General features: G+C 38.7%; 1 protein-coding gene across 2 annotated transcripts in view; it reads right to left on the bottom strand.

Moving 5' to 3' along the window:
* LOC145984367 (plasminogen receptor (KT)) overlaps positions 1-14,018 on the bottom strand; it is a 67,184-nt gene that overhangs the window by 29,521 nt on the left and 23,645 nt on the right. For both annotated transcript variants that reach the window (XM_083118026.1, XM_083118028.1), the window contains exon 2: positions 3,627-3,682. The gene's annotated coding sequence lies outside the window, so the exon portion shown is untranslated. The remainder of the gene's footprint in view (positions 1-3,626; positions 3,683-14,018) is intronic.

The following is a 14,018-nucleotide window of genomic DNA, read 5'->3' as shown; positions in this document are numbered from 1 at the left end:
ATATCGCAAATTGAACCCTGTTTAAATATCTAGGAAAAATTTCATTGCACCTAGGAATGCTATCGCGATGCGATGAGTCGAGAATTGTCACAGCCTCATCTCGTCTCCTGTGTGGCGAGGTCCTTCTCGTTCATGTATGTGTTTATTTTTGTTTCGGTTTCCACTCAGAAGTTATTAAAACTTATTCTAGATTCACTTCATGCTCAGATAGGCTAATCGGGACTCTATTTTCAAAATCTCTTAATATATAGTAGGTTTAAGTATAGTTTTCCGAACACCCTCTTACAAAGTTATGATAAATATGGGTGAGGTACAGCAGTACATTGTACCCCCAAGTTGGTCTATTGTGTCTCGTCCCGTTCGTGTAAGTATTTTGTTTTGGAAAATTCAATTTTAAATATTCAAAAGAAAATGGGATCAGTCATATACTCTTCTGATGAAGATTTGTATCTTAACTTCGAATCGACGTGACCACTTCTTTAGAAAAGTGTACCCCCCCCCCCCTTACGCGAAGGAACATTCGCCTGCAGCGTGATTGTCTGAGAGCAAATCTGATTCCATCGTTCCACACACATTTTAAACAATTATCATCTCCTTAAAGAGGTTTCCAAAAACTTAGGTCAATGAACTAACTAGTAGCAACCACACTGTAGTAGAATATGTTTATAATGGTTTGAATTTCTGTTGTAAGGAAGATAATGTTTAATTTTCTACAATATACAGTAGACTCGCGATTATCCGAGCTAATTAGGACCGAGATTACCTCGGATACGGAAAAACTCGGATAATAAGGAGATAATGTGCTAATAGGTCGTAAATGACGAAACAACACTTAAAACTGTATAGTAATTATTTATTACAAGTACAACATAAATGAGAATATTACTTTTTCCGCTTAGAATAGGCCTACACAGACTTAAACACCACCGTAACAATTGGATACACCGACGGTGACTTGACTCCATAAACAAACAGGGGGTGCGTTATGAAGCGCGATGTTTTCCAACCACTCCCTCGGTTAACCCGGAGCCACGGTTAATCGGGACTCGGTTAATCGCGAGTCTACTGTACACTTTTTTTATTGGGTGAACTTAAAATAGGTTCTTTCACCTTGCGTCTGCTGTCAAATTAGCAAGGGGGTACAGGGGGTACAACTCGATTTACGGATTTAGGGGGGTAGAGTACCCCCCTTCCAAAATTTAGGGGGGTACAATGTACCCCTGTACCCCCCCGTTCCTGCGCCACTGGGTGTGTACATAAGTTGTGAAGTACTCACATAATCATGTGTGATGTTGGCAGTAATGAGCAAGTTGTACCAAAGGCAGGGAATGATCCAAGGATAGGAATTAGGAAAATTGATATAATTACTATTTTTTGAGTAGATAATTTGCTACATACTAAAAATAAACATTTACAGTATCCTGAAAAAAAAAATTAAAATAAAATAAATTTGACACAAAATCACAATTTTTAAGTTCTTCTCACATATTTAAAAAAATGTGCATACTATAATTGTGAGATGATATAGGAACTTTTTGGAATGCTTGAGTCTCTAAAGAAAATTAGGTATACATCAAAGACATTCGGAGTCAAATAGGACTTGAACCTGTGGGTCTGGCACACCATGCCATTGCTATATAAAAAGAAGCTAGCTAGTCAGTCTTGGTCTTGCCTGATTTTTGGCATCTGTCTCAGTATCTCAGTAGTATCACTGACTAAGCCAATTTCCACACAGGTAAAATAGCAAAGGAACAAATCAGGCAAAACCAGAGTTTGCTTGGTAATTCCGTAGGTTGAGCAATGGCAAAGACTGAGGTTCAAGTCCTGGTCAAACTTCATGTTCCTATTAAATTTCTACACAGAACATCTGTATGTATATAAACCTATGGTAATATTTAGATCCATGTTGTGAGATACTTGGCACTGTCGATGGTTTAGGCATGTCAAAGGCAATAGATTCTGTTGCAGTATCACTGAGACAAATTCCACAGAAATGTAATAGTGGAAGTGAAAAATCAGGAGAGATGAGTAGACTGAAATGGTGGATTCATCTTAAATTTCGATGGACAACTTTTACATGTAAGTTAGTTGGTGTTATCCTATTTTACTGCATGCAAAATTGTACACAGAATGACTTAAAATAATAAGCATTAAACTGGGCACCTTCTGAACTGCTTACATCCATGTTTCAGAATCCTGTATGTTACTTGCAGCATGGAAAACAAGAATCGGAGACACCCCATGTTGCCAATCCTATTGTAACAACATAGTTTCATCTGCCTGCAGTGGTTTCATTTTTATCTCATGTTGCTTCGTCACTTCTGGTGTCCATGGTTGTGAATGCAAGGCTTACTAAAGAGCCCTGCTATGAGTGATTGAAGAACCTCATTTGCTTAGGGCACCCAATGTTGTTCCTTGGATATTCACATCACAACCACTGGCAGTTCCAGAAATTACAGTTGGGAGAGGTGAATTTCAGTCGAGTACCTCACCTCACCAACAATAAATTCTAACCTACACATGCACTGTTTTCTACATAAACAATATATTGTTCTGTTAGCAGGAACCAATTACGTGTCTTAGAGATTAGTAGTTTCTCTATTTTTATTTTTGCAGGCTGGAATAGATGGTTATTATTGTATGTCTTTATTATTATAATTGGAGCCATGGTGGTCTAGCCAAGGTGGGAGACCCAGGTTCGATTCCTGAGGTGGGTGATCTAAGTATGGAATTTTTCCAGGATTGTCCCTGCATAAAGTGGCTCTGGGGCTCAAATCAATGGGTACCTGGTGGGGGGAGGTAAAGGCAGCCAGAGCATGGTGTTGATCACATCACCTCCAAAATGGCAGAGATCGAGTATGTATGGGGCCTTACCCCAGATTCCCTAAATGTGCCTTCATGGCACAGTGCTATGGGAACTTTTAGATCAGATATGAGGAGAGAAATGAATAAACAAAGAAACAAAATTGCATTCTCCGCAGAATTCAATCCCCTTTTGAGGCAACATTGGCTTGGATTCAAATTTAAACTGTAGGTCCAGTTCCGATTAGCTTATAATGAGCAACTTTACATCCAACTCTTAAAAATTATTCTCAAGCCTATTAAACTTGTTGATAAAAGACAACAGTTATGTCTTGAAAAATATTAGGCATATCAATGTACCCAAAAACCTGGCACTTGGGAGCGGTACAAGGGCAGTTACTTTTTCTTGGTAGACAATGCTTATCATTAAGAGGCCAGAGTGCGAAGCAAAGAGTGGCAAAAATTGGGGGGAAACTGCTCCCTTATCGCCACCACTATCAGAGGAAGTTGTCAACAGTTAATCTTATGTTAAGGACTATTTATTGTTAGTTGGAGAAGAGTGATCGACTCATGATAACAAGTAAAGTTGCGAGGGGTGACAAACATCACTATATGGCTTCTGGTGCAACATAATTTTGTTGATCATCCCTATGCCCTCGCTGGTGATTTACATCTAATCACAACAGATATTGCCATGTGCTTTAGAGCACATGCCCTCGAGGATGATTCAGTATGATAGACAAACAAAAGGCATATGGTGAAATAATGTACCATAATTTAAAAAAAAACAACAAAAGAAATGAAAAAAAATAACAAGTACTTACCTTTCATTTTCCTTACTTCAGATTTCCTCTTCATAACATAATGATTAACCAAATACCTGAAAAGATAAAAAACAATATTACTCAGATGACTATTTAATATTTATACTCAATCATAACTTCCTTTAGTGTGAATATGATCTAATTTTACTTCACAATTCTACTCAAAGACAAACAAAAAATATGTATGACATTGCAAATAATAATTATAAGCAGTTTTTAAAAATTGCCCAATATTCTTGTTTTCCAAAAATATTCACATTACTTTTGTAAATTCAAATATGTGTTGGTCAAGGTTTCAACTCCATATGAAATCTACAAATTGTACAAGAGGATGAGGAATGAGTTTAGAATATGGACAATTATTGTAAAAAGTAAGTTTAAGGTTCGGAAACTAAATTGTAACCAAGAAAGTAAACTTGTGAGCAATTATATCATAAAGCACATAGGTGCATTATTTAATGCTAAAAGCGCCGAAGTCATCCAGTCTAACCTGTTCACATAAGCATGCAGGAGCAGGATGTGTTCTGCAAAATGTACACAGTAAATAATCAGAAAACACATTCAAGTATGTACTTACACATGTATATAATTTGATTGGCTCAAGTTCCTTTGCTTTATTGCAATTTCATCATGCTACGTATGCATTTTTTTTACATGGTTTGATTTCGATTTACGTCTGAACACATACTGTGGAGTTCTAGCAATTATTCGTTCGTTTGCTTAGTTATCACACAACACAAAGGCAACCTTGCATTCTGATGTCAGACGAAGAATGCCTATGTTGTTAGGTTAGGTCTGTTAGGTTTTGTCCTCTTAGCATAAATACACTGTAAATGTATTATTTATGCTAATAGAACCAAACCTAAAAATCCTAACCTAAGAACTTAGGCCATAACAATGAAAGTATTCCCGGTGATGTCAGAATGCAAGGTTGTTGTCACTTTATGCGATAAGGGAGACATACATGTGAAACTTGGAGTTTTGCGCAAGGTGGGACCCGAACTACTATGTGCCTCCACTGAGTATCAAACCCAGGATATCTTTATTACAAGGCGACGGTGTTACCACTACACCATCATGGAGGCCCCTCTAAAGATTTAGGTACACCACTACTTACAATAATGTCCATAAAATATTTATGTGGAACTTTACTTTTCATCAAATGGACATAGCATCAGTCTTTTTGTTATTCAATATATTCAATGTTTTACTTCCTTGATATTAATTTCCTTGCCATGACAGATGTTTTTACACAAATGTTAGCGGTCTTAACTACACGTAAGCTAGATGGTGAATATTTGCTGTTGTATCTCTGATTTTATGGCATCTTTTCACTATTTATGTAATAACAATATTATTTAGTCTGTGGTTACATACAACAATACTCCATATGCATCGGAGAAATTAAAGTACTAATTAATTAATTTATGTATTTTTATGAATCGACCTATAATTATATTAACGTATTAAATAGAAACACTTTTATTATTACATTTCTGAGACACTCGGCTCAGACTGTCTCCCCAAATATATTTCTAGATATGTGCCTAGTGATGTGACGAGTTAGTATGACTCTGTAACTATACTTGCAGCAAAATTAGTTTGATATTGACGCTTGTGAAGCACGTGGAGAAACCAGGTCTATGTCACTGTGGGAGGGTGGGTTGCTGGCATGTGAACCAATCAAAATCTTTCCAGTGCTTCTCCCAAGCCCTGGCTACCAAGCAACAGAAGACGTTTATCATGGTGTTGCTGCTTATCGGGCGATTGTTTCTGTGATCAGTTTTCATGTTGTTGGGAGATGACGTGTTGCTTTTTGTTGTGTTGCATTGCTGTGATATTTTAACCGGTCCATTTGTTTAGTGTTTACTGAATTTAGTGTATTCCTTGTTGTATATAGCGTGTTGTTCTTTTGTACATAATTTCTGTATTCTGCTTGTGTGTGTTGTGTGCTTCTGTGAAGAATGTCAAGTACAGGAGACAATACTTGAGATGACAATGTACCAAAGACGTCATGCACTAAGAGAAAGAAAGCCTTCGGTAAAGGAATTCCTCTCAAAGGCCAAACGCGGGAGATGGTTTGTTCTGTGCACAAATATTTTGAGCAAGAGAAAAACATTTCTGTAAATAAAGTTCTGGACAGGACTGCTGCTGCTGTCGGCATGTCTAAGAACACTATTGTTACCATACGGAAAGAAAAATATAATGTGGTGGAAATAAATCAATGCAAGGCTTCAAAATTGGAAACCCCAGGAAAGAAGAGGAATATCAGTAAACCCGTGACAAATTTAGATACCTGTCAGCAAAATGCTATTCGTCACCATATTTACTCTTATTATAGGAGGAAAGATCATCCCACTGTTGGGAAACTGCACGTTTTGTTGAAAGTTTCAGGACTTTTTCAAGGTAGGGAAACATCTTTAACCCATGATCGGTCGCGCTCGCTGTAGTCATGTCGGCGGTCGCCATGCTCACACTTGCTTTTCAGGCATATTTCACCGTATTTTAATTTTGTTAAATTTATTTTTTGTACTTGTAATGATCTGTTTATTATAATCCTTCTTATTCATTACATTTTTGTTTCAAAATGTTTGTTTTCAAACAGCGTAGTATACATCGTCGAAGCCAACAAGTCTCAGCGTTAACAAAAAGTGCATGTTCCTCTGAGGTAGTTCCATCTGATCTCCAGAAATCTGATATGATATAAAATCACTGCCACACTCTTCGAATTTTCTATTAATACAACAAGAACATATAGCTACGAAAACTCACTAGCAACAGGATAGACCTATTGACTAAATAATGCACACATGTAAATAAAAAAAATATATAATGTAATTGGTTGAGTGTGAGCTCTGCACTCACTCTGACAACACCATTTCCACAACAATGGTATTTCTAATAATGCTATTTACGTCATCTCATAAAAATGTGATCAGGTAGCTCGTGAAAATCTAAAAGTCAGCTAGAGAGCACCACAGGCCAATATTTTAAATACTGTTAAAATGGCACTTCATTAAAATTTAAAGTGAGCTCAGTGCTCACCCGCGACTGATTGCGGGTTAAGGACAGTCATAAAATCTCTGGGATTCTCATACAAAAAATTAATGGATGCAAAATAATGAATAAAAAACCTTACATTTCTGCATGGCTACTTAGATTCCTCAGGGAAATTAAGAAGCACAATTTTGACAAAATTGTTTGGCTTGATGAAACCTGGGTAAACACCAATCACAGTGTGAATAAAGGATGGACTGATGACACCCCTGAGGGTACGATGGGATAGCCTTTAGGTAAGGGGGGCAGGAAAATATTACTTCATGCCGGTACATCCTCAGGGTTCATTCCAAACTGTTGACTTCATTTTACTTCTAAGAAAACTGTATTTACTTTGATATAACTTATCATATGTTATATATCTGATGTAACTGACTTATCTTTTTTTATCCATATTTTAAACAAATGTATATAAAGTAAAGTTATGGAGGCATATGGGGATGTGGAGGTAGAGCTCCACACATTATCGACCTCGGCCATATTATGGAGGTGATGGGGTGATGTGGTTCACCGACTGCCTTTACCCCAGGTACTCACTTGGGCTGAGTCGACCCTGGAGCCGATCGGGATATTTGAAAAAGTACCACAACCACCGCGGGTCTCCCATGTGAAAGTCAGATGCCCCACCAACTGGACTTTGGTGCACTTCAGTTGCGGTATAATTGAAAGATGGACAGACTTTAACGATGACTTTGGAAAGAAATGGTAATTGCAAGTGTATATATTCAATATTTTCAGAATGGATTGAAAAGGTAACCTGTAAACAATGCTTGTTTCGTTAATTCATTCATGTTGAAAGAGAGATGGAAATGAAGAGAGGAAACAATAACACATTTCATCATTATTGTTCCTTTTCATAACACATAAATAAATCCAGTTTTCCTCCAAAAACAATAACACCTTTCATCATTGTTGTTCGTTTTCATAACACGTTTTCCTCGACACAGCATGAGACGGCTGGCTGTACTGCGTACCGTAGCATACTGCATGATATGGCAACACCGTGACGTGTGTTCCTTCAGCTCTCAATACCAAAACTAATTTTGCGGGAGGTATAGCCCTTGCTATTTTATACTTAAATTATACAAGTATCAGTAGGCATCAGTCATGGTATCAGTATCAGCAAATGGTGGCATCGGCTCAGCTCTAGATTTAATACTTACGTGGGTAATGTTTCTGAATGTTTAATCACTTTCCCAGGTTTTATGTGAATGTTAGAAGTAATGTAGAATTCTGGTAGTAAGTTTGGATCACCAAGGAAGTAATTAGTGCACGTCCAAGTATTATTTATGACAAAATGAAGACTTCAAAATACTCAGATATCTTGTACATGGATTGCTGTAGGTTTTCATGTGTGGCTCTGAAAATGTGTCATGCCTGAGACCAGATATTATGTGATCAGCTGTTGGAAGTATTTAGGGACATTGTTTTAATACTCTAAGAGCCCTAAACATGAACTATCTAATTAATTTTGAAAGCATCTATGAACCTAATTTTAATGCAAAGCCCTTACATCACCCAAGGTAGATATGTAAATACATGGTCATTCAAAAAAAAATACTTGCATTGTAGTATATCAAGGAAATCATACACTACAAACAGCGCTGGACTGGAACTGCCAAGAGGGCGGAAGCAATTTTCCTTTGAGGGTGACGAAAATAATCATTGATTGTAATGGCCTGGCATTACTGTAAAGTCTGATTTGATATATATATATATATATATATATATATATATATATATATATATATATATATATATATATATATATATATATATATATATCAGGGACGTATCTAGGTTGATCAGTTTGGGGGGGCCCAAACGTAAGGATTTTTTCTATCAAACTATTATAAATTAACAAACTATTTATACACCATATAGGCCTATGCTGTATACAGAAAAGGATCAAGGGCCTTCTCAGTAGCACATGGTAGCATCGTAGCCTTGTAGTCAAGGTGTTCCAGGTTCGATACCCGGTGGATGCTCATAGTGGTTCAGATCCCACTTTACACTAGAACCAGTCCCGATTAGCCTTACTGTGTATAAAGTGGACTTAAAACACCAACTCAATCAATCAATAAATTGGAAAGGAACATCATCATCTTCTGTAGCCCCCAACAGTCTACAGATATACTCTCGCGAAATACACAGCCATTATTCGGGAAACTAAATGCATAATGAATTCATTAGCTTAATGGCTTATAGGCCTACACCAAGAATAATGTTATTAGTCTTTAGATTTGTAAATTTGCTGGGAAAAAATGAGAAGTAAATAAAACCCTTTTCCGTGGTTTTAGATATAAAGTGCTGAAACCAGGTTTACAGGTATTGGGAACAGTGCAAATATGAAATGTGTGCGTAATGAGTTCAAGCTAGGCATCTCATGTATACAGTTCATACCGGAATCGAATCCGGTATCTCTTAGTTCAAGGGCAGGCCCGAGTCTTCTATGGCATCTGATTGTTCACTTGGGAAATGATGACGATAAGAAATTATATGCACACGTTATTTGTGGAAAACTGAATATATGATGGCACTGGATAAAACAAAGTTCCCACACGCTCAAATAATTACGCTCTCATCTTTGGTTCAGCAGGTTCAACAACCTGCCCGGGTTCGATTCTCGATGGAGGCACATAGTTGTTTGGATCTCACTTTAAACTGTAGGTTCAGTCCCGATTAGCCTTACTGTGCATAAAGTGGACTTAAAACACCAGTTCTATTAATCAATTAATGCAAAGGTTCAAGGTTCGATCGCTGGTGGTCGGGCCGGTAGCCAGAATTTGTTTTTGTCGGAAGGGGCTTATCCTTCATCGGCAGCCACCATCTAAAGACGAAAAGGTTGGGGGGAGGGGTAAACGCGCTGAAGATGAATTTCTTGGTATATTGCAACTTACCATATACAAGATGTTTAATCCTGTTAATGAAGTAAATTTAATTACTACTACACATTATTAAAATCAGATATTTGTAGGATTTCGGGAAAGGACTGCAGCCCCCGAGCCCCTTCCCTGGGTATGTGCCTGCTTGTATTAGTTCCAAAATTTCTGTGCTGTTCCAACATCGTGAGGACAATTTAGGAAGTATACTTGTGGCCGCGGTGGCTCAGTCGGTAACGCGTCTGACTACCATGCTAAAGGTCCCGGGTTCGATCCCCGGCCGGTTCAAATCCGGGAACTTTTCTAACGTAGGAAGCGGCCCCGGCGCACACCCAGCGTCGAATAACATGGGTACCTGGGGGAAACCCTGGGGGGTAAAGGTGGTCAGGGGCGTGATGCTGATCACATCACCCCCACTCATGACCGGATCAAGAAAGTGTGGGTCGTTACCCCCACACCCCCTATACGCCTTCATGGCGTGGTGCTAAGCACAGGGGAGCACTTTACTTTTTTTCTTTTTTTTTACTTGAAAGCAATATGGAAGCAAATTCTGCTCTCGAAACTATGGGACTCGATGTGATGACCACGTGCAACCGAATGAAAGAACTCTTGTTTCTCAATATTAATTTTACTGACTAATTGTAAGTTTTTCTCCGCCTCCTCGATGATGCAGTGGTAGTGTCGCCACCTTGCAATCAAGGGGTCCCGGGTTCCATACCCAGTGGAGGCACATAGTGGTTAGGATCCACGATTAGCCTCACTGTGCATACAGTGGAATAAAAACACGAACTCGATAATTGGAAGGTTTTAGAAGAACTAAACATGGCTTTTCATGCATCGTACAACTTTGCTTCTTTTCACCCTACTTTTACAGTTTTTATTCCTAAGAATTCCACTGAGTATAACGCGCTATGAAACCAGAGGTCCAAGGTTCGGACATTGGACAGGTATGGTTGTATCATGTCTGTCCCATCGCCATTCCTTCAGCTCATCATTCATCCTCATCGTCACATTTAACCCAAGAGGTAGGAAAGCGGCGTAATATAGAAATATATAAATGATTGATTTGGTTTATTTTACTTCACTTTTCTGACACTTTTTCGCTAATCGTGAAGATGAAGATGACAATGAGTGATGTGAAAATGATGAGAGGACCATCATAAAGAACACACACGCCCAGTCCGGGATTCGAACCCAGGACACCTGGCATCGTAATGCACCTTGTTAACCACTACACAACAAATAGAAACAGTAAATGCTTGATAAATTATTTGCTTCTCCATAACTCATGATTATATTATAAGTATATTTCGCTGTATGACTAGGGATTAATTTTATTTGTATGTCTAGCCAACCTAGCCACCTAAGCAGCAGCAGCTTCCGTATTTGCAGGTGGAGGCTAAATGAAGAAAAATCACAGAAAGATATACAAATTTTGTAACATAATACTTATAGAGCATGCAGACGGCTGTAAAAACAATTGCTACATATCTAGTTTCCTTCCTTAATTGAAACGTGGTTTATTCTTCATTATACATGAGAGTCACCACCCTGGGAGTCAAAGCCAGGATCTTGTGTGGTAGTCAGACTCTCTTTTAGAATGCCAATATGTTGGATATTTGGTCAATCAGTAAATCCTGATTTATTGTTTCCAGAGGAAGACAATCTGGCACCTTCTCATTCGACATTTTATTCACGATGTAGGAAAACGCGTTTACAGAAGTTTAAAACTGCTCGGACAACAAATCCTACTTCAAACTGACAGATATCAACTGTCCACCAAATCAACAGATGAACCGACCCCTTCAATGTTTCTCCGAATATTCAGAATGTGGCTTTTCCCTCCTTGCAGGGCAGGTCATTAGCAGGAGGGTTGAGTGCATGTGCGAAGAACTGCTATGTCATTTATTCCCACACCGAAAAAGGGACAAGCAATAGAATTCTGTTCTTGGCATTTGAAACGCATAGGGGTATCTTTTCTGAATCATAAATAATAATTAACGCAGAAAGTTCTGGCCACCCGTAGTAGCTAAATCTTCCTGTTTGTGTCGTCCTTTCGGCGCCCATGAAGCCAGTGCATGGCCAGATGAAGAGAAAGTGCGGGTTTTAGGGGGGATCCTGGATCTGGTGTGCAGCAGGGAGGAAAAGTGCATTTTCAATAGGTCTCAGACTTCCCTGACCGGGGCGGACCACAAAACCATTAACTGCATCCCTCTTAATACATCTGTTTGTGTTCAACAAGCAAGAAACAGGGAAATAAGAAAGAAATGCCTTGTTTGGGTTAGTGCTACTGAAAATTTAAAAAGGGTTTCAAACTGCAAGCAAAATTTACTGAATAATTATTTTGCAATATTTGTCATCAAAGTAAAATTTCCAGCAAATACAGAACAGTTTCCCAGGGCCACGTGGACGTTTGCCGGGGACAGTGCTCTGCGTGCCCCCCCCCCCCCCCCCTAACGACGTCCCTGATATATATATTATTTATATAGAGTCTATAAAAGTAGACACAAGAAATTCGATACAGTGTTATTACCAACATAGATTACAAAAGAATAAGTGTCAGGTTGTTCCACTTTCGTATACCTTAAAATACAATTACACTATTGTTAGGTACGTACAACTATGCAAACAGTTTTTTAAAATCATTTTGCTATTGAAATGAACCAGAACTGAAATTTATATTTTTCTCAGTGAAAGAAGGTGTTTCATTTCAGACATTTCACAACATAATTTGTTGATAATATTGTCATTATCAATAGCAACGGAAATATCTATTTCACACTTGATGAGGAAGATATATTCTTTCATATTTCTAAAAATTAAAAATACAAAAATATTTATTACTTACGTAAAATGAGTATCTATTTTGTACACCGACAACGTTTCAGGAACCACTGTTCCCTTCTTCATGTCCTATATTTCAGCTATCCGAAAATTGCCATAGCCTCATCAAATAATACACTCATCAGGAAAAGGAATTGGTACATTATGGTAAAGGTACATAAAAGTTTTAACTTGCACTGGTTCTTAAGTGGAAGGTTTTATAGTGATTATTTTTAACAAAAAGCAGTAAGTATGGGTAAAACAAAGGTTTTAGTGTTTTCCAAATATTTTACCTTTACCATAATGTTCCAATTCCTTTTCCTGATGAGTGTATGAATTGACGAGGCTATGGCAATTTTCGGATAGCTGAAATATAGGACATGAAGAAGGGAACAGTGGTTCCCGAAACGTTGTCGGTGTACAAAATAGATACTCATTTTATGTAAGTAATAAATATTTTTGTATTTTTAATTTTTAGAAATACGAAAGAATATACAGGGTGGTGCAAAATTCCATTTACAACGTGCAGGAGGTGAATCCCCAAGTGAAATGAAGACGAAAATGTAAATGGAATTTTGTCAAATGATGCACCGTGTCAGAGCTAGAGGATGCCGAAATTGTGTGAAAATGGACTTCACACCTCCATATGCCGACAAATAGTACTCATAAAGAAGATGCGGCACGATATCCCCAAAGAAAACACACCTGGGATAGCGAATGATGCACAAATCGCGTGTTGAAAATGAATGCAGCAGGGATTCCCCACAAGAAGTGAGGGATTCCCGGGAATATGTCCGACATAGAACACAGGTATCGAATGGGGGTACAAAGGGAAATGACGGAGGTCACAGCACATGAAGAACATTTCGCCAGGAAGTGTCCAAAAAGCAGGCTGCAGAAGGGGATTCCCCAGAGAAGAGAGGACGCAGACAACATGTGCAAGAGGTATACTATGACGACACACATGTACACAAGTAGTATCCAAGGCTGTACGTAGAAATGAGAGAACGACCAGCACGTACTGATATCGACTCCAAATACTATGACGGAAGACGTAGTAGTACATAAAGCTCCGCTAGAGGTGCTCAGTGGGATGCCACTTGTCACGGCCCGCTATCGCTGGTATATGTACGTACAAACAACGCGTCAGTGTATGCGACTAGCGATCTGCCTGTCAGTTACGCGTGTTGTCGCAAGGTGTTCATCCTGAGGCATGTGGTGAAATTGAGCACATTGCTAAAGTGACCGTTAGGAAGTACGTAGTGCGTACCATCTGTGTTGTCTGTACGGGGTGGACACCTGTGTGGAGTGTTCAGTGCTGTAGTTATGAACGATACAAAACAAGTTAGTTTTGTACGTATTCATGTGCTCCTTTGTGAGCCTGACAATGGCAACATACACCACCAACGAGCTTGCCGATATGCATCTCATTTATGGTGAAAAAAAAACCAAAACAGCCATCAGGCAAGGGGTGTGTATCGCGAATGATTTCCAAATCGGCGCCTACCATCACATGTCCTGTTTCAACAGGTGGATGCTCGTTTACGTGAAACTGGATATGTACGACCTAGGGTGTGGGATCGTGGCAGACCGCGCAGTGTGTGTGCACTGTCCAATTTGAGGAGGAAGT

Source organism: Lepisma saccharinum, chromosome 2, assembly GCF_977018435.1.
Source record: "Lepisma saccharinum chromosome 2, izLepSacc3.1, whole genome shotgun sequence".
In the NCBI taxonomy this organism is placed as follows: Eukaryota; Metazoa; Arthropoda; class Insecta; order Zygentoma; family Lepismatidae; genus Lepisma; species Lepisma saccharinum.
Note: the sequence above shows the minus strand (reverse complement) of the source record. Positions and strands in the feature narration are given on the sequence as shown.